Source organism: Alexandromys fortis, unplaced genomic scaffold (genome assembly GCF_014885135.2).
Source record: "Alexandromys fortis isolate MF-2015 unplaced genomic scaffold, M_Fortis_MF-2015_v1.1 scaffold_168, whole genome shotgun sequence".
NCBI lineage: Eukaryota > Metazoa > Chordata > Mammalia > Rodentia > Cricetidae > Alexandromys > Alexandromys fortis.
Genome location: NW_026068058.1, coordinates 3,514,178 through 3,536,401, shown reverse-complemented (window position 1 = coordinate 3,536,401; position 22,224 = coordinate 3,514,178). Strand labels below are relative to the sequence as shown.

The window sequence follows — 22,224 nt, the reverse complement described above, 5'->3', positions numbered from 1 at the left end:
TTTATCGAGTCTGCCCTGGAGAAGAGTGGCATGGCGTCTGGCTCACTTCCCTTCTTCCCAGCATTCTGTTCTGTCTACTCCACCTACCTAATTTTCTGACCTATCAGGCCAAGCAGTTTTCTTTATTGATTAACCAATGAAGCAACAGATTGACAAATGACCTTCCCACATCAGATACCCTTATCTTGGACCTGTTTTTAGAGCCCATACTGTCAGTTCTTTTCTTACTGTAACATAAGCTATAGGTTTGTTATATGTGAATGAATGAAATAAATGAAATGTATGCCCTGGCAATGCTGAAGCATGCATGGACATGGACAGCCTATATATGGCAATTCTGTTGAACCTGTTCATATTGATGGTCTAAGTTGATGAGGACAACTGACTAGGTCTCTTTCTCAAGAGGGCACCAGATCTCATTACAGATGATTGTGAACCACTATGTAGTTACTGAGAATTGAACTCAGGACCTTTGGAAGAGCAGACAGTGCTCTTTGCCACTGACCATCTCTTTTGTTGACTTGTTATATGTAGACTTTAATATATTGGAGCATTTTCCTTCTATTCTTTACTTTTCCCATGAATTTTCATTATTTCTTGAACTTTATCAAAGGCATTTTTGCATCTAATGGTATTATCCAGATTTCAGTCCTTAAGTCTATTTATATGATTCTTTTTTTGTTTGTTAAACCATTTGTGCTAGAATTTTTTTTATTTATTAATTTTTTTTTTGTCAACATGACAGAAGCTAGAGTCATCTGGGAAGAAGGAAGCTTAATTGAGAAAAATGCCTCTCTATCACATTGTCCTATGGGCAGTTGATTAATATTGATGTGGGAGGACCCAGCCCACTGTGGGCAGGTGGTTATATAAACGAGGAAGCTTAGTGAGTCATGAAGAGTATGGTGGTTTGAAAGAAAATGTCCCCCCCCCCAAAGTGACACTATTAGGAGATGAGACCTTGTTGGAGTAGGTGTGACCTTGTTGGAGGAAGTGTGGTCTGTAGAGGTGGGATTTGAGGTCTCATACATGCTCAAGCGATGTCCAGTGAGGCAGTTCACTTCTTGTTACCTGCTAGATGTAGAACTCTCAGCTCCTCTCCAGCACCATGTCTGCTTGCACACCTCTATGTCCCGCCATTATGATAATGGACCAAACCTCTCAAACTATAAGCCACCCCATTAAATATTTTCTTTTATAAGAGTTACTGTGGTTATGGTGTCTCTTCATAGCAGTAGAAGCCCTAGGTCATAGAGCCAGCCAGGAGGCAGAATGCCTCCATTACCTAGCATTCCTCTATTACCTCTTCTTCAGCTTCTGCCTTGAGTCCCAGTGATGGATCATGACCTGGGAGTTATAAGTTAAAATAAACCTGTTCTTCCCCAGGTTTCTTATGGTCATGGTGTTTATCACAGAAATAAAAAGCAAATTAGATACCACCCTTGCATCATGAAGCAGAACTAACATAGCCATGTTGTTTGATCTTGATTTGCTCTGTATTTGTTTAACTGTTTTAATGAATTTTTGTGTGCATATTTTTTGTATGTATATTCATTATGGAAACTAGTCTGTGGTTTTTCTCTGTTGTGTCTTTATCGGATATTACTATCATAGCAACACCCAGATTCACAAAAGGGCTTGTATTTGTATTTGTAGAACAATTTGAGAAGGATGAGTGCTAACTCTTCTTTGGAAGTCTGGTAGAGTCAGTGGTGAATCTTTTCAGTCCAGAGATTTGGGGTAGGTGGAACTGCTTACTGCTAGTTCATTGTCATTGCTTGTTATGGATACTTTTATGTTGTTGGGTCTCTTAATTTTGCTAGGACATACGTATTGTGAAGAATTTTTTTCATTTATATTTTCCAGTTATTTCAGAATAGGTTTTCAAATTATTTTCTAATAATCTGAATTTCATTAGAATTTATTGTACATATTTTTATTTATTTGTTTGTTTATTGGTTTTTATTCAAGACAAGGTTTCTCTGTAGCTTTGGTCTATCCTGGAACTAGCTGTTGTAGACCAGGCTGGCCTCAAACACACAGAGATCCGCCTGCCTCTGCCTCTTGAGTGCTAGGATTAAAGGTGTGTGCCACCACCACCTGGCTCTTTTTTATGTCTTAAGGGGGTGAGTCTTCTGTCTCCTTCTTTTGGTTAGATTGAATAAGTGCTTATCAGTCTTTTTTTTTTTTTTTTTTCAAAGAGACAGCTCTTTGGTTCAGTTTTTATTTACTTTGTTTTCTTAGTCTCCATTTCATTATTTTTTTTCTCTGGTGTTTATTCTCTCCTTCTTCCAGTTTTAGATTTGTCTTGGTCTTGATTTTCCTATGATTTTAAAGAACATCATTAAGTTATTTATTTGAGCTCTATCCATGAGTTTTAATCTAACCATCCATAGCTATATAAACTTTGATTTTTCAAACTGTCTTTGCTGCATCTCAGGAATTCATTTTCATTTAGCAATATTTTTTATTTCCTCCTTGATTTCTTCAGTGTCTATCTAGTCATTCAATAGTATGTTTTCAGTATCCCAAGTATTTATGTAAATTGAGAATGTTTTTACACACATATATATTATATGTTGTTAATTTTAGTTATATTCCACTATAATATGATAGGATACAGAAAAATCCCAACTCATTTTTATTTGCTAAGACTGGTCTCATGGCATAAAATGTAGGCTGTTTCAGAAACTGTTACCTGAACCTCTGAGAAGAATATATATTTGATAGTTTTTGAATGCAATAGTCTCTGTTGTGTCCATTTGATGTGTAGAGCAGTCTAGCTCTTTATGTGTTGATTTTCAGTCTGGTAAGAGTAGGTACTGAAGTCTCCCATTATATTAGATCACACCTGTCCTACTATATCTGTCGGTTATGTTTATGATGCTGGGAGTGCCAACATTTGGTGCACATACATTAACAACTATTTTCTTTGTGTTTCCCTTTGTTATTATCTAGTGGCCTTTTAATGTCTTCTGCTACTTTGGGGTTTTAATATACTTCACATATCAGATTACCTGTATTGTCTTGATCTCAGTTGTGATTAGTTTGGTACACATATTTGCATCCTTTCACTTGCAGTCTGTGGTACTTTTGCCATTAGATTTCTTGGAGACATTTCATAGTCGGATGTTGTCAGTCATTCTGTCTTGCCTGGTTCCCATAGTTGTTAAGTCCCAAAGAAATCACACAGAGGTCTACATTAGTCATAAACTAATTGGCCCATTAGATCAGGCTTCTTATTAACTCTTATAACTTATATTAGCCCATTATTCTTGTCTATGCTAGCCACACAGCTCGGTACCTTTTTCAGTGAGGCAGTCACATCTTGCTTCTTCTTCACAACTGCAGAGGAAAGGGCTTCCTTCTTCCCAGAATTCCCCTGTTCTTCTTGACCCACCTCTACTTCCTGTCTGGTGGTCCTGCCTAGACTTCCTGCCTGGTTACTGGCCAATCAGCATTTGTTTAAAATATAATTGACAGAATATAGACCATTGTCCCACACCACTGTTGGGTGTTTTTAAAATTTAATAGCTAACCATTGTCTTTCAAATAGAGAATTAAGACTGTGTATGGTTAGAGTTATTGCTGAATCCTTGAATTTTTGGCTACTTTTTCTGTTTGGTTGGATTGTTATTTCTTTTTAGTTATTTACTACAGTGTTGGATTGTTGGTCATGAATTGATTTAGTTTATGCTTCTCTTGAAATATCCCTTTTCCCAGTCAATTTAAAAACATTACTTTGCTAGATACGACAATGTTTAGTGACTATTAACTCAGGAGGATCAATTCCTAGTACCACTCAGAGAGGAGGAAAGGGCTATTGTAACAAAAGCAGTAGGACACCAAACAACAATAAAGAAGTACCCTGAAAGTCAATTGGCAGGTGTGGCAGCAAGATAATTTAGTAACTGAAGGTTCTTGCCACCAAGACTGAGGATGGGAGGAAAGAACTGACTCCTGTGGGTTGTTCTCTGATCTCCGTGCTACAGGGTGCACTTATGACTGTACATGTCTATGCATGCATGCACACACACACATAAATACAGACAGACAGACAGACAGACAGACAGACAGACTGGTGAGATGCAGTTGGTACAGTGCTGGCTTTGTAAGTACAAGAACCTCAAGTGAAAGATTATGCATGCTAATCCTAAATTAGGAGGCACGGGCAGACAGGACAATCCCTGGTGCTCCCCAGCCTGTCAGTTTAGTTGATTTCATGGAAGATAGGTTCAGTGGCAGACCTTGTTTCAAAAAAATAATGTAGAGAGTGATTGAGGAACGTACTCTATATTGACCTCTGGTTGCCACATGCACTCTAGAACAGCAAATGCCCGCAGTAACGTAGCGTGTACTGTGAAGATAAATTCGGTAAATGTAAAAAGAGGTATAAAAATAAAAAACTTTTGAAAAATAATAAAAAGACAAAATATTGCTAAATAAAACTTGCTAAACAGAAGAGGAAATGCATGAGACCAAAAATGAAGGATACAAGATGAATTAACACTGTTTAAAAGATGCGTTGTTGGAGCAGCTGCTTGGTCTTCAGGGAAGAAGTTGATATTGGAAGGCTTTACTTTTCCTACAGTGTGTGCTAGTGCTGTACCTGTGCAAGTGTCAGATGTCACTTTATAGTAGCTTCCCTTACTGTAGCAGGGTCCACGTGGAGCTTTGCAACTGACAAGTCAGAACTCTCACTTCTTCAGCCCACATTCCTCAGTTTGAACATGCAAGGGTGGGTACATAGTAAGGAGCTATCTCCAGAGTTTGTTGTGAGTGGAAAAAGCAAACAATTGTATTATATTTTCCAACATGTTAAGCATCAAGTACCTGTTTGAAGCAGTGTTGCTGTAATGTCACTTAGTCTACTGGGCTTGTGGGTAGGCCTGCAAGCCGTCACCAGGGCTGCCAAGCTTTCCTTTGGTTATAGTTTCTAATTAACCTCCATAACACAGAGGGCCACATGGTTGGAGCCATATGCTACTTGCTTCTTTTTGGTGAATCATCTTTCTTTTTTTCTGCACCTTTAACCTGTCCTAGCTCTTCCTGTATGTTTTTCTAATCTTTTCTCTCTTTGGAATATTTTTAAAAAAGTCTTTTTAATTCATGTGTGCATATGTGTCTGTGTATGTGCGTCACATGCACATAAAAGCAGATAACTCCAGAATGTGTCAGAACCCCTGGTTTTGGAGTTACAAACCATTGTGAGCCATCTGGGAGGGTTCTGAGAACCAAACGTGAATCCTTTGCAAGAGAAGTATGTGCTTTCAATTTCTGAGTCATCTCTCATACCCCTAGAATCTACTCTGCTATTTTGATTGATACTTCTCATTCTCCACTTCACCCAGAGGCTTGCAGTTGCCATCTTATTCAGAAGCCTCAGTTCTAATAGCATTTTAATGGTTTCTGTGGGATTCCCTATATTAAAAATCATATGCACAAATACTAGTTCTATTCTGGTTTGTATTCAACTTTTATTTATTAATTTTTCTTGATGGTTTTCTTTGGTGAGATCTACCAGCACAAAACTGAATAGAAGACAAAAGCGTGTACACCATTTTTATGCATGATCTGGGGGATGCATTTAGTCTCTGGCCATTGAGGGAGATGTTGTCTGTGTGCAGTTTCATAGTTGTACATTACCAGATTAAGGAACTTCCCCTCTAGTTCTGGTTTGTTGAATGCTGTAAAAATATGTTAAATTTTTTGAAAGTTAATTTGATGTGGGAGATCCTTCTGTATATGTGTTGATTTTATTGGTTAATTAATAAAGCTGTTTTGACCAATGGCTTACCAGAGTAAAGCCAGGCAGGAAATAGAGAAAGAGTAGGCAGAGTTAGGGAGACATCATGTAGTTGTCAAAGGAGAAGGACATACCAGACCGTTACCCAGTAAGCCACAGCCTCATGACGATATACAGATTGATAAAAATGGGTTAATTTATGATATAAGAGTTAACCAGGGGCTGGAGAGATGGCTCAGAGGTTAGTTAAGAGCACTGACTGCTCTTACAGAGGTCCTGAGTTCAATTCCCAGCAACCACACGGTGGCTCACAACCATCTGTAATGAGATCTGGTGCCCTCTTCTGGCATGCAAGCATACAGGGAAGGAATGTTGTATACATAATAAATAAATAAATCCTTAAAAAAAAAAAAAGAACTCAATTATCTATCTGTAAAATTAAAAAGACAAACTTTAAAAAAAAAGAGTTAACCAGGAATATTCCTAAGCTAATGGCCAAGCAGTGTTGTAATTAATATAATATAATATATATATACATATATATATATAGTTTCTATGTGATTCTTCGGGTCTAGACAGCTGAAAAACAAAATGCAGCCTCTACTTACGTTAATTTGTTAAGGTCTTTGTGGTCTTTGTGGTTGAGCATAAGAAAAATAGTGTAATTTCTTCAGCATGGTTTTATATGTCTTCTTGTGTTGTAACTTAAAAATTTATTATTAGTCATTACATCCCGGCGCTGGCAGCTTCCTTCACAGGTGTCCTATAACCTGAGTTTTTAAAACCTAGTGAACTTCGGCGTTACAATTTTTTGTATTAATTGCATAGTTTGTCATGGTTTTCAAGGAAAAGTAATGCTTTTTATAATAATAATTTTCAAAACCTTTACCGTTGTAAAGTTAATGACTTATAGAAAGGTTTGTATTTGCAGAATTCCAAGTCATTGTTAATTTTAAATCATTAGTAGAAAAACAAGTATACCTTCACAGCTAATGGTTTATCTTTTGAAAACAACTCAGAGTTGGCTTAAGGAAATGTGCATTCCTAATGCAGATTGAAAGAGATGATGCAAATTCAATCAGCCTTGGGCTTGTTTCACACTTTAAAACTGTCTTTGCCTACAGTATAAACAACTTGAATGTTCTATTTATTTTTAACATTGCCATCTGTCACTGTGAGATGCCACATTGGAAAGATACAGCTATAGTTTGAGTCTGAAAACTTAAAGCTCCCTATACTATTATACAACAAGGGCAACAGGAAATTTTTTTCCCTTTAAAACCATTTTTTTAATGATCTTAATGTGTTCAATAATTTGTGTAGATAAAAATGAAACTGAGTTTTTGTGGCCTAAACAAGACAGCAAATATCCTTGGTGCTTAAGGGGGAAAAAAGTAAGTTTGAGAGAACAAAAAGAAAAAAATAGTAGTAAATAATAGGATATAGTTTGATGGAAGAAGCTGCAGTCCTGCTATGAGCAGAGAAAATACATCTTTGGGTTTGTGTTGCTTAGTATTCATGGAGAAATATTGATATCTTTTTCCACTTTGGAAATAGCCTCAGTTGTTGTCTCCTCTCCTTTCTGATCGACATTGCTTCCATTCCATGATACTGTCCCCACCGATCGTCCTGCCTATGTTCTCTGATTTCTTACATGGATGCCTTCTATTGACCTGTCTTCAACTTCGGTGATTCTGCCTTCTGCTCTGCATAGTTTCTCTTGCGCTTATGTAATAAATTCTTAAATTTTCATGTCATAGTTTCATTATTAGGGTCAACACCTGATCTTTTAAAAATAATTACCTTCATGAAATTCTGTCATTATCTAACCTTATCTGTGAGAGAGGGAGGGGAAAGAAAAAGAAGTAAGAAGAAGAGACAGGAGAACCATTGAGAAAAGCTGCTGAAAAAAAGCAAAAGCTTTCTCTGTGTATGTGTTCCTTCAGACTATTTTTTAATGATTCCAACTTTCCAATGTTAAAAAAAATCACCAGACCAAAAGATTCCAAGCAACCTTATCTTCTTTTTTGTATGTATGTATATGTATGCTTGTTATGTATGTATATGTGTATATGTATATATACATATATATCATAAACTTAAAAGCATAGCACACAAACAGTACAACCATCCAGCACACGAAATAGATAGTATATAAGAATGTGAAATTAACCAGACAGTTGTTGCACACACCTTTAATCCCAGCACTCAGGAGGATCTCTGAGTTTGAGGCCAGCCTGTTCTACAGAGTGAGTTCCAGGACAGCCAGAGCTACACAGCAAAACAAATAAATAGAATGTGAAATTAAAGTGTACTTTTGAGCTATGAGCTTCTAAACAGAAAAGACTAGGGACTTAGACAAACCTCTCTGACCATTATTAAAATAGCTGGACAGAAATTTTTAGAAAGCCAGCTTAAATATTGTGGTCATTTAGTAGAGTAATAGTATTGGATTCTCTCTTTGAGCCTATGACCCATGGAACCATATGTTCCTAATATATTATCACAGTGCCCATAGATCTTAGCATCTGTCAGCCTTCATCAGAGAAGCTTCTCCTTGGCATAGGTGGCAGTTAACACAAAGACCCAATTGATCCTGTGCAGAGAACAAAAGACTATAGAATGTTCAGTCCCAGATTGGACATTACATTTCTCATGCTAGGGCTCAGGGAATCTGTGCAGAAGAGGTGGCAGAATGATTGTAAGAGCCAGAGGTGGGGGTGACTTCAAGGAACAGTGTTTTCCAGATACAACAAGACAGATGCACACGTGAAATGACATCATACATAAGACCAGTGCATGCTTCAGCCAGACAAAACCCCATGTTAGAGGGCAGGAAGGCAGAATGCAGAGCATTCTAGCTGAGAAGACATTAGCATTTGATAGCTGTTAAGAGAGGGAGAGAGAGAATCGTTTTGTTGTTGTTGTTTTAAATCAGGTAAAGCAGAGCACACCCCAATCTCAAAGCCAGCTGGGCCACACAAACTGGACCAGCTGGGCAAAGAAGTAATTCTTTTTTAAAAGGAATCTTAAAGTATGATGTTATGGTATGGGCAGGTTGAGAGGAGGGTGATAAGGGGAGGAGTGAGGGAGTATGAATCTGTTCAGAATGCATTCTATGTGGGGATCTGATTTTCTGAACTCTCTCTGCAGGCATCAGGAATACAAACATATGAAGGGAAAACCCATATATTTATAATAAATAAATCTTTAAAAATATGTGAAATTCTCAAAAATAAATATTTTTAAATCTAAGAAAAGGAAATATAAAAATATCAATTTGAACTAATAGAGGGTTAACAAAACAATAAACAATCAGAATTAAGCTAAAGTAGAAGGAGCTATGTCTGTCTACATGTCTGTCTGGAATCTGTTCATTTTTCTCTGTGTTGGAGCTTAAGACAGGTCTCAGGTATGCTAGACAAGTCCCTACTCTTGATTCTCCTCCAAGTTCCTATTCATTGATTCATGTTGTATAATCTCCCGGTCAGAAACAAGATCTATGTAATTGATATAGATAAGTTTTTGGTTTAAAACTTTTCCAAAGACAGCACAAAATATTTTTATTGCATGTATTTAATGTGTGTGTATGTATACACATGTGTGTGTCCATGTCACGATATATGTGTGGAGGTCAGAGGACAGCTTGTATGAGTTATTTCTCTCTTTCTGTCCATCGTGAGTCCCAGGGATGGAACTCAGATCTTCAGGCCCAGCAGCAAGTACAGTTACCTGCTGAATCATCTCTTGGGCCCTAATTATAGTATTTATAGCACAATGGTGGGAGAAGGAGCCTCTTTAGATGGTCACATAAATAGGCTGCATGATGTATTTTTGTTCTCTGCTTGGTAATAAGCAGTTTTGTTTTCCTCTGGTAGCAGATACAGAAATAACTTTGGGAAATAATTTTATAGTTCAAACATGTAACTGATGAGATATTTTGATTTATTTAAGAAGTAATTTAATATGACACCTTATCATAATAGTTTTGAAATTAAGAACAAAACCTAAAATTCTTGGTAGTTTTTGGTTCGATTGTTGTTTGGAGTAGTGCTGTGGTGGAATCCAGGGCCTTGGCTGCATGCTGGTCAAGGCTGTGTCTAGAGCAGCAATCCCAGCCTGCAGTGTTGGATTTATTTGTTTTTAATTAGTAGTTCTTTGAGAGTTTCATAAACATATTTTTGTTAGACCTACCCATCTCCCTCCTACTATGTTCTTTTAAGGCAAAACTTCCTTGTAGTGTTCTTCTAAAAAAGTGGTCTTCTAATATCTTGCTTTCTTTCTTGTTTTATTTGTGAAGTTGCTAATTCCAGTTCTTTCCTTTATTTTCTTTTTCTCTCTCACTCCTTCCTTCCTTTCCTTTCTCCCTTTTTTCATTCCTTGACTTTCTAGCTTCTTTATTGTCATGGTCCTTCGGTGTCACTGTAACTGAAATGACCACACTTTTCCTCTCCTATTTGGAATGTGGTCTTAAATATTCTTCCTGCTGAATGTAAACATGCATGAGGCTGGCACTATAAGAATTGAGTTTGGCCTGGAGAGATGACTCAGTGGTCAAAAGCAGTGATTGTCCTTCCAGAAGATTCGGGTTCAGTTCCTAGCATCCACGTGCTGTCTCACAGTTCTATGTAACTCCTGTTTCAGGGGGCTCTGATACCTTCTCCTGGCCTTTGTACTACCAGGCATGCAGATAGTACATAGGCACACATATAGGTAAAACACTCATAACAAGAATAAAATTAAAATTATAATAAATGTTAAAAAGGAGGATCAGGTGATAAAACCAGTATCTTTTATGGAAGCGTCAGGGTAGTGTTTGAATGCCCGAGTCAGCTTCCTCTCTGAATATACTATAAAGATTATGTCAAAATAATATTTTCTCTTTTTTGTTTTGTTTTTGAGACAGGGTTTCTCTTTGTAACAGCCCTAGATGTCCTGGAAATAACTCTTGTAGACCAGGCTGGCTTCGAACTCACAAAGATCTGCCTGCCTCTGCCTCCCAAGTGCTGGGATTAAAGGCAGGTGCCACCACAGCTCGGCTGTCAAGATAATATTTTCAGCAAAAGAACCCTAGAAAATTTATGATGGCTTTCCTCTTTCCTTCCCTTTCCTTCCATTTTATGCAATTTTTGCATCCTTTGTGCCTGATACATACTTTAAAACAGTTTCTGACTTCTGCTTATGAACAAAAGCTGTTTCCATTAGAGACATCAAAATGTTTTCTAACTTCTCACATCCCCTTCAGATTGTGTTAGCCACAGTTGTCTATTCTAATTAGTCTTTGCCATTTTAAGATATCATTTCAAGTATTAGTTTCATTCATTAATCAGATTTATTTATTATCTTGTGTGGTGCTAGAGGTCTAACCCTAGTCCTCATTCATGATAGGCCTAGTGCCTCGCCAGTGATAAATAATAATGCTCCAATCCCCTGGTCAGTAATTAATTAGTGTATAATGCATGCTGTAGCTGAAATAGAATACAACAGATGGAACTGCAATCTTGGGGAATTGAGAGGGAGTGATGAGAGGGGGTGGTGGTGGATAAAGCAGTGAACTATATGATATAGCAGGTAAGTGCTGTGGAGAAAAATACAGCTGAGAGAGGGGTTCAGAAGCTGAGCACCTAGGATATCGTTCATATGGGGTTGAGATTTCAGGGACGGGACTGTTGGAGCATCACTTGTGAGCAAAGATTATAGCCTGCAAATGTGCCGTTAGGAAGGCCAGAGAACTAGAGAGAGAATGGAGGGTTTAGATCAAAATGTTGATCTCACATCCTCTGGGCCTAGGTGCTGCTGTGGGGCTATTGATGGTATTTGGGAAGGTAAAGAAGATTATAAGCAGAACAATTGCTTGATTTAATATATTTTGTAAAAGAATCATTTTAGTGGCTGCCTTAGAGGTAAAAGAAAAGAGTCACACAGTGGCTGCTAAGGTGACCAGGCAAGTGGTGATGGTATGTGGGACAAGAGAGTGTTAATTTTCTGTATATATTTGGCCATAACTTCAAAGAATTTGCAGACACTGTGGAGACTTTGAAATAAAAGTTAAGAATACAGCCAGTTGCCTCCCCAGTGGATTCTGTTATGCCTCCTACACACACCAAGGCACGTCCTATTCATATCTCACAGATGATAGCTCTAAACGCTTTTTAATGTGAAGGAACAGATGACAGGTGGCTTACCCTTTGCCATAGGTGTGTGATAGTTGACACAATATAGTGCATTTTTCATTTAGAGGAACTTTCAATTTTTTTATTTTAAAATAATGTCTTAGAAGTTGCAGAAATAGCACAGAGAGGTCCCTTGTACTTTTCACTCCTCCGAGTTGTTACGTCTTATATAACTAGTTATGTAGTGTATAATCAAAAGCAGGAAAATGACATTATCCCAATAGTTAGCCATAGTGTAGACTTTACCCCCAGATCTGCCAGTTTTTGTGTACACTTTCTTGTCTGCTTCTACTTGCCATAGAGAAAAGCCTTTGGTTTTAACATGAGAGTTTGATGTCGTTAACTGTGCAGTTCTCTCACAGCTACATACGCTTTTGTGGAGTTTGTTTATTGTACCTGTTAATGTTGTAGGTCATACAAGGGCCTTGTGGATTGTACTAAGTACTAGCAAAGTGACTTTTCTACGTTATACGTTTTTCTTCTTTTCCCACCTTTATTCTTTGTGTTTGTGTGGAGGGCATATATGTATCTAGACATTTGTGTGGATGTGTGCACACCCTTGCATGTGTGTGGAGTTCAGAGGTTGATGCTGAATGTCTCTCGAGCACTCTCCAACTATTTTTTTTTTTTTTTTTTGAGACTTTCTCACTGAACTTGGAGCTAACCAGTCCGGCAAGACTGTTTGGCCAGTTAGCACCAGGTATCTTGCCTGTCTCTTCCTCCCTGGTGTTGAGATTATAGACACCTTCTACTGCACCAGGCCTTCTGTATGGGTGCTGGGGATCTGAATCAATTATGCATGCCTGTGTGGAAGCCACTTAACAACCTAGCCCCAGCACTGGCTTATTTTCTTTTTGTGACCATTGCCCTCCTTTTGTGTTTATATTGAGCAAAGAAAGGTTTGGGAGGGAGAGGTGTTTTTAATTTGAAATTCAGAAAGAATGGATTTGCTTTCTCTGTCATAAATAAATTCTAGGAGCCTTACATCCTGCTCAACAAAACCCTCAAATCCACAGCTTTTCCATTAGTGGGAAATTAACTTGCTTTGTTCCTGCAACCTTTTGTATTTTAAAATCAAATTAATTCATTACTTTCTCTACTGTGGCTTGCCATTTAGCAACAATTTTATATTCAAAGCTATGTTCAAAAAAGGATGAAAGAGTTAGTGTAATGAACAGTCTCGCACGTGTGTAACTCCTGTGAGCATTGTCTCTGCCGCCTCATAGCTGTGCACTTTTGGCGTGTTTCTCAGCCTCTCTGTGCATCTGTAAGATCAGATAACAATATCAGCTGCATAGAGTTAGGATGAAGATTTTAGTAAAACTTAGAATTGTGTTTGATATGTAATAATGATTTTGTTGAAGAAAACAATATCTGATGGTAGAATTTACATTGGAATTAGTAAAACCTCAGTTGGAACAGGAAGTATATCAGTGTTTTCCGGTTCAGTGATGATAATGTAGGGTAAGTGAAGATTCCCTTCAGTGTGTATATATAATGTTTTAATAGTCATAGCCAAGGCTGGTTGAATGCTCATTTGGCAGAGGTTGCTGAGGGCTGAGGATTGCTTCATTTGCTGGTCAATGTTTCCAGTAGAGGACAGGAAGCTCCTTAAAGACAGTGGTGAAGTGAGCCTCACCCCTGTGCAGTGAAAGGTCCTTTGGAAGCTCTGAATTTTCCATTTTGAGCAAACTTCTTTTTTCCGTGATCCATGCATAGTCGTCATTCTTAGAACTTTCCATGAAGAGTCTGTGTCAATGGATGCATTTTAGAAACATGTCAGTAGCATCACATGCACAACTTAGCATCAGCAGAGACACTGAAAGGTTGGTCCCCTTAGCCTCCTGCAGTGGGTTTTATGACTCAGCCTTTTACTAGCAATACTTCCTACTTGATTACTTACTTTTCTTGTCTTGGCTTTGCTCTAACATGCCTCGTTTTGTCAGTTACACTGCCCCCACCCACTTAGCAAATACAAATAACTGAATAGTAAGGAACTGGCAAAGCATGAAGGGCACAGTTAAATGGCAGTTTTCTAGGACTGCTTTCTGAACAGGAAGCACTCACCTGTGGGAGGCTGATGGGTGGAGCCATGCTGGTGAAGCCTGTTCTGCAAGTGTGAGTTTAAATTGGGGCGTTCCTGTGGTGTGGCAAAGCTGCTCTGACTGAGAGAGGAGGATTAAGCTTCTAAGGCCGAGCTCTTACAGAGGCTGGCTCAAACAGGCCTGAAATCTGGGCCAAGTGCTTCTGAGAGGGGGACCTGGAAACAGCTGGCACCTCCAAGTGTGGTGAAGACCTGGCCAGGAATGCTGACATGCTGGATAAAATCTGAGCTGGTGTGTGATTGTGCTGTATTCTTAAACTGTTGGGGAATGCACAGCTCCCATTGCCTGCTGACTCTACTGCTAAATACAGCCACAGAGTACTTTTAAATACTGATCTTAAAACTTTCACCACAGCAAGAGGTAAGGAGATTTCAATCTGTCTTTCAATATTTCATTCAAACTACTTTTGGACTAATTCCTTGGTTCTATTTTTAGATCATATTTGAGCACATGCTACCTTGGTTCTCAAGTGCGTTCTGATTCAGTATTTATCTGGAAATGAAATAATAACATTAATATTTGTCTTCTTAAAGTAGAATTTGTCAATTGTGCTTCACAGGTGTTATTTTCCCAGAGAGTTTTAGTAAACATTTATTTTCTGCTATTTTTGGTCAGCCTAGTTGGTAATGCCTTGTAGACCTGAGTTAATGTAATAAAAGTTTTCATTATTAGATGAGTGTGTGTGTGTGTGTGTGTGTGTGTGAGAGAGAGAGAGAGAGAGAGAGAGAGAGAGAGAGAGAGAGAGAGAGAGAATATTTCTTGTGGGCTAATACTGTTTCATTGCTTGATTAATGGAAAATGAGCAGTGCCCTGGAAAGGCTGCTTTGGTTAGCATAAGGAAGGAAATCCCCTTCTGCCCCTTCCTGCCAGCACTCTGCTCCTTCCAGCACTGCCTTCTCTAAGGAAAGCTGTCTCCACTCTCAAAGGACTGTGTATTCCCAGAGACTGCATGGCCAGGTCATGTTCATTGCTGCTTTGACAATGAAGCATTTTTATTATATTATTTCATGAGCACTACATGGAAATAAGTATTTTCTCTAAATCACAAATCAGCTCAGTTATTCTTTTTTTCTTTTCAAGGTTGACCTACCATTGCTTAAATTGTAATCAGTATTGTAATTTTCAAAATATTAGGTGGAGAAGTTTCAGAATTTAGAGTTCTTTTTCATAGCCAACTTTGCATCTGTCATTCAGTCAAATGATCTGAAAGCACAACTTTTGCTCCTTCCAAGTGCTAGGAAATATTGTTGTGTAATTAGTAGAAGAGCACAGAAATGTAAAATTAGGTAGAAAATTACAGGAGGGAAAACTGGAAACCATCCAGCCTTTGTCTGTGCCCTCTGATCAGCTTGGGTCTTTCATGGAGTTGTGTGGCCAATTGGAACAAACAAGGTCTGAAAAGCAGTCAGATTCTTGGTCAGTCATGTACCAAGGGAAGATTACTGAAGTTTTCAGAACAAAGGGAAAGAGAAATTGTAATGGGGAAAATGACACAGAGCACTTGGCATTTGTCATTTCTTGTGAGCCAAGTGGTGGCTGTTAGTATTGTCCTTCTGTTGCGTCACGAAGGAAGTGAGATTTCAATAGGTAATTTGCTAAAGACTTCGGAATTTTGAAATGAGGAGAGGCTGAATCCTAATCCTTGGGTCTGACTTCAAAGCCCAGCTTTTTGCCTTTAAAGAGACTTAATGTAAGTTCCAAACTCTCAAAATATCTATATTTTTAGAACCTATCCCTTTCACTTTTTGTTCTAAAGTCTCCACAGCTCTCCCAGCCCACCTATGATAATACTAATGCTCATACCAACCTTCATAGCTTAATAGAATACAGTGACAGTAAAATTTGAAGATGCTTATGTTTGAATCTAATCAAAGAAGAAATAGTAGTATCCAGGAAAGAGATTTTTCATGCCATTGAATTTAAGGTTCCAAAATTTTGTTCCCTAAAAGTTCATACAGTATTTTGGTAAACTCAACTGAATTCCTAAAATACATGATTGCTATACTTTAATTTTTATGAGACTGTTTATATTATATTTCTTCCTGCAATCATACTTGCCAAGTAGTAGAAAGTCATCCTGTAAAAATTAGAACCCAAACAATATTAAACCTCTTAGCGCAATTTTAAAAAAAAACCCTTTAACCTGTGTATTATATCTCATTCTGGTGTTAAAATACATTCAACATCAAGAAATTTATATCCACCTCATGTTTCCTCCTACTTGCTTCTGGTAAAATGCAAATCTTCCTTTTGTTCCACTTTTAGAAATGAAATTAGTCATAGTCTTTTATATAACTGTGTTGGTAAAGTCACCAAGTTATTTTTAAAAAAAGAACTTATCTTGGTTTTGCAAAGAGCTGAAGAAGAAAACTACTCATATGTTTTAGTTTGTTATTAAAATTTAAAAATAAAAATAAGTGCTTGTGAGTTGAGAAAACATATAGCTTACTTAAAGCCACTTTAAACCTAAAGTCACATAATCTAGATTTTGTGTCTCTATGATATTTCTAGTAAGGAACACAGCTTCCTGGGAAAATCAAACAAGCAGGGTAGATAATAAGAGCGGTATCTAACGTCATGACATTTTCCCAAGGAACATGGCTTTTAAAAATTTCATGTTGTAACTTTGTGTGTTTTGTATCCTCTGTGAAGGACAGCCGCCTGATGCTTCTTTGGTGTCAAATATCCGTATATGTTAGGAATGCCATGTTAGTGCTTTTCTGCTTAGCTCTTTCTATGTGAGCTGTTCTTCTTTCTTCTATCACTGGAAGATATTGTCTGTCTGGTGCACCACCACTGCCTGGCGAAAGATTCTCTTTTTAAATTCACTGCAGACCTGTTTTCCAGAACCTTTACTGTCATTGATTTGCTTTCAGGTCAGCTTTGCCTTTGAAATGGCTCCTGATCTCCCTCAGCAGCAAACGAGAGCCTATTATATAACTGTCAATAGAGTTCTGTCACTTGCATCCCCCCCTTCTGTCTCTGTCTCTTTCTCTCCAACAGATAGTTATTACTGCCAGTGTGCCATTTTAAATCCAGCCTGCAGGACTTGACAGGCATTCCTAGGATACCTGGTTTCCTCCCTTTGAGGTTGGAATGTCATCATCACTGTGAGCAGCGCAGGCTCTAGATGTTTTCTCTCTGGCAGCCTCCTGCAGCTGTCACCTGCATCAGTTACAGAATTATGTTTTCTCTTACTTTCGAAATTATTAATGATGTCTCGAGCAAGAGTGATTCTGTACTTTTTTTTGTTCCACAATAATATCAAGAGCATTTAAAAGGCTGAAGCTCAGCATACCTAAAGAATTTTTGAATATTTGTTTGGGGAATCAGAGTGTGAAATCCAAAGCTGGACAACTGTTGTATTCCTGATTTCAAAAATAGGAGCTAATTAAAGAAGACGTTAAGAGTTGGCTTTTGAGCACCACTCTGCAGAAGCCCAGAATTCTGTAGGTAAAATTTACTGTTTTTTTTTTCTTTTGCTACAGTAACTTTCTTCTTGAAACCTAGGGCCAAAGTTAATCTTTATAATGTATATGCAATTGGCTAACAAAAATGATAACATAAATGTCATTTAGTGGTTGTCTAAGTACTTGGAAGCAAAGTAAGTCAAAATAATTAATAGAATATAATATAGCATAATCAGTTTTATTCCTAAGTCCTAGAAAGGAATGTATGTTATATAAATTAGTTAAAGATCCTCGCTCTAATTTTAAACATCCGTGAAACTGAATAAATAATTAAAAAGGACTAAACTCTGTATACTAGACATTAAACAATAACCTTAATAATGACTTTTTAATATTAAGTTCTTATGCTACCCTTTCCTCAGAAGACTTAGGAAACCCTCCTTCTTTAAAACAGAGCTTTCTAATTAAGTTTTAGATAATGCTCTTGATAAATTATTTAAACCATATTTTACATAGACTTGAGGTTTTCTATGCTGTTTGACTGTTTTCCCAAAGAATTTTATGTTTGGGGGTATTTTTATTGAAATCTAGATTTGTGCTGCCTACTGAAACATTTTATTATACCCACTAAACTAAGATCTTACACTGATTTCACTGTTTGTAATCTAACACAACTCGTTATTAAAAACGTACCTTTGTACTCGTGGCCCAGTAGTTTTTCACTAGCCTAGTCAACAAAGGGCTTACCTTATCAGACCAGGGACTGAACATACTTGATCTGAAGTGCTTAGAACTCAAAACGTTTTATATCAAAATGATGTCACAGATGAAAAATTGTACACCGTATCTCATGTGACAAATTGTAGTCAAAATGTGGATACAAAGTACCATTACATACAATTGCCCATAGACTATATGTAAGTCATACACGAAATATAAATGAATTTTATTTAGGCTTGGTCCCCTCTGATCTTTTTCCATAGATACATGGAGAGATATATATTCAGATAGATGATTGATAGATAGATAGATAGATAGATAGATAGATAGATAGATAGATAGATAGATAGATAGATTTGTCTGACTCTGAAAATATCTGAAATCTAAAGCCTTTCTGTTACCAAGCATTTTAAGTAAGTGGTACTTACCCTGCATTTCTCTTATTATTGAGAAGCTATAAAAGCTTTAAATTTCTAGAGCATTGGCTCTGATGTGTTTTAAAATATTCAGATATTACTGAGGAGGCTTGAAATATGTGTGCTAGGTTATCTTGATAGTTTATTGCTGGATATGTAGAAAAGAAGACATAAATGGAAGTGTTCCCATAACCCTTGACATAGCAGATAATGGGAGGTAATCATTTTATTTAATATTTCTGTTTGGATTAAGAGTGTAATAGTGATTACATAATATTACATTCATTTAGAATGCAATATTAATACAAACTGAAATTAAATTCATTAATATCTCTAAGGTCCTGACAGCAGCAGCCTCATGTTTAGAAGTTGTTGCCTAGGCTGTTACATTAGGATCTCTCTTTCTTTACTAGAAAAACTAGTCTTCATGTTTATTTTCACTTCTAATATTTATTCCAGTTCTGCAGAAGAACTTTGCATGGCTTGCAACTTCAGTTGTTAAATTCTGACCCCTCCTCATCAAATCTCTTTACCTAAAACAGATATGAAAAGTCATACAAGACTTTCAAAGGGGGGTTAAATTTAATTCACCACTTTCAAAATTTAAAATAAAATAAAAAACAAGAAACTAAAAGATAACCATAGTAGATACAGAACATCACATGATAAAGGTCATCACCAGTTTATTTTATACTTTTATTCAGTTAGGAACAGGGAAGCTCTTCACATTTGTTTTCTACCCAAAAGACCTGAAGTTATTTTTAATGGTGAAATACAAGAAACAATCAGATTAAATCTGGGAACAACATAGGCATTTAAAAACATTATTTATTTTGTTTTTTGAGATTATAATATATCATTTTCCCCTTCCCTTTCCTCCTTCCAAGCCCTCCCACGTACCCCTCCTTGCACTCTTTCAAATTTGTGGTCTGTTTTTATCTGTCTGTCTGTCTGTCTATCTCTCATGTATACAATATTCTGTCTACTCTTCAGTGATCCTTGCCTTGGGTGCAGGAGTTTGTATTGGAGATGTATCTGTAGGGACTGATTCCCACAGCTCTGTATTTTGTTTGTGGTTTTCTATAATGGTTGTGATCTATTACAAAGAGAAGTTTCCCCAATAAGTGGTTAAGACTAGGCTTATCTGGGAGTATAAGGATAAACATTTAGAATGTAGGTATGGATTATGCTGGTTTAGTAAAGTAGCAGTTGTAGATTCTTCTCTAATTCCAGGACTTCACTATCTCTGGTTAGATGGCTAGATTCCTAGTAACAGGCATGTCTTAAGTCCAATTAGAGACTTTTGTTTACTGCCAGGGTATGCATGCCATTACTGTACCCTTAGGGTTATTGTGCCATGATGGTAGTTATTGTGGTTCATAGGCATCATAGCTGGGTAGAGTTGTTGGTTGCCTCCTTCCTTGCATGATCTTCTGGTCCCATGAAATTTAGTCTTCTTGACGAAGCATTCATGTCAGTTCCAGCTCAAGAGGTCTCTAGGTCCTGTGAATGAAGCACATAATATCTTTGGCAACAGGACTTATTATGCTCTACCTCTGGAGAGCAACCAAGAGCAACAACTGCAGTACATATTTTGGAAGTCTGTTGAACAACCCTGACCAACAATTCAAAAGAGGGCTTCCCTTGCCAGGTGTTTATATTTTTATTAGATGTTTTTGGCTTTCAAAGGGAGCATTGTCAGCCCAAATGAGAGAATTTTATTTAAACTATGTATGTATGTTTATATACAAGCATACAGGTATTATCTTTTTAGGTATATCATAGTATCTACTAAAATTTTTTATGTAGATACTAAATAGTATCCTCTTTATAACTTTTTCATACATCCTTACTGTTATTTTACCCTTCTTTCTCTTTCTTGTATTTAAGATAAACATTTCTTAAAAGATCCAATTAAACAAGACAGAAACAAAGGACTGGAACGGGAGAATTAAATTTAGATTATTTATATGTCAGTCTAGAAAGGTCTGTAGTCACATTATTATAATAACCTGTAGAGCTGGACCTATAGAGTTAACTTGGGTAAAGCTACTACTGTTCTTGCAGAGGGCTTGCGTTTGACACCCTCTCCCCTCTCCCCTCTCCCCCAACCCTAATTTCTAATCCAGTGTGATTGACGTTTATCACCATGAATAGGTAAGGTATTATTTTAGGCTTTAGGCTGGGATGTAAATATTCAAGAAGTAAATTTACCACTCTCTTACTCCTGTATATCAGTAATGGTTCTGGAATTTAACAGGAGCAAAATGGGTAGTAGATGCAAAAAGGATGTGCACACAGGCAGTTTCCCTGCACCTTCAAGTACAAATGGGGCCTAGAATTCCTAGTGACATCCTCTGCTCTTAATTTTTATTGCAGCTTTAATCAGTTAGACTTTGTGTCACTGTTTTAGAAATGAACAAATATGCACACTCTTTATCCCAACAGGAAAGAAAGCCATGTTAGCAAACTAAGAAGCAGGGTTAGAACAGCCTAATGCTCTGGAAAGACCAGTTGAACGTGGGATAATCTCTGAATAATGGGTTTATTGTATTGAGAGTTTGTTTAAAGGATCATAATTGTAAATTTATCCCATCATTATCAGTTAGTTATGATTTCCATGTGTAATTAATTCCCACTGATGATTCTAGGTATGATGTTTCCAAGTAATAAGGAAAAAAAAGAATATTTGTCCCTTTCTGCTGTTTGGAGACAAAGGAGGAATGAGTAGATGGGGAGGGGGTTTGATGGAAATGGGAGGAACAGGAGGAGAGGAATATGAAGAAACTGTGGTCGGTATATAAAGATATTTTATTTATTTATATATATATATAATAAGGGGAAAATATTAATAAAAACAAAATAAAAAGTAATCTTAGAGTGTTATAGGAAGGCTGCTTGTTCATTCCAGGCACCCAGAACCACATAGAAACTATATTAATTGAATCACTGCTTGGCTTATTAGCTCTAACTTATTATTAGCTAACTCTTACATCTTAATTTAACCCATTTCTAGTAATCTGTGTATCACCATGTGGCTCTGGCTTACTGGCAAGATTCCGACCTGTGTCTTTCTCTGGTCGGGCTCCATGGCTTCTCCCTACTCTGCCTTTCTTCTCCTAGCATTCAGTTTTCTTTTCCCCGCCTAGCTCTATTCTTTTGCCCTATCACAGGCCAAGACAGTTTCTTTATTCATTAACCAGTAAGAGCACACATAGACAGAAGGACCTCCAACACCATTAGGGACTGGAGAGATGGCTCAGAGCTTAAAAGCACTCTGGCTTCTCCTCTAGAGGACCCCTGTTCAATTGCCAGCACCCACATGACAGCTAACAGCTGTCCAGATGGATCCAGTTCCAGAGCATCCATTGTCCCAGGCATGCTTACAGGTATATCTGTACATCCTGGCAAAATACCCATACACATAAAATAAATAAATCTTTTTTAAAAAAGAGATCTACTTTTAAAATATAAATCTTAAAAAGACTCTTTATATATAGATAGATATAGATATATAGATATGTTGTGAATTTGTTAGTGTTTGTGAGAGATATATGAATTCCTAATTGTTTTTATATGATAAAAATTTTCTATATCTTACTTTTCAGACTCAGCTTATCTTAGAGATTATACTGAATCAGTAGATAGGCTCTA

At 37.2% G+C, this 22,224-nt stretch overlaps 1 protein-coding gene across 7 annotated transcripts in view; it reads left to right on the top strand.

Moving 5' to 3' along the window:
- Positions 1 to 22,224, top strand: part of Arhgap32 (Rho GTPase activating protein 32) — a 229,007-nt gene that overhangs the window by 176,545 nt on the left and 30,238 nt on the right. The window contains exon 1 of one of the 7 annotated variants that reach the window (XM_050120015.1): positions 14,085 to 14,384. The exons of the other annotated variants lie outside the window; for them this stretch is intronic. The gene's annotated coding sequence lies outside the window, so the exon portion shown is untranslated. Of the gene's footprint in view, positions 1 to 14,084; positions 14,385 to 22,224 lie in introns of those variants that run through there. 7 annotated transcript variants of the gene reach the window in all.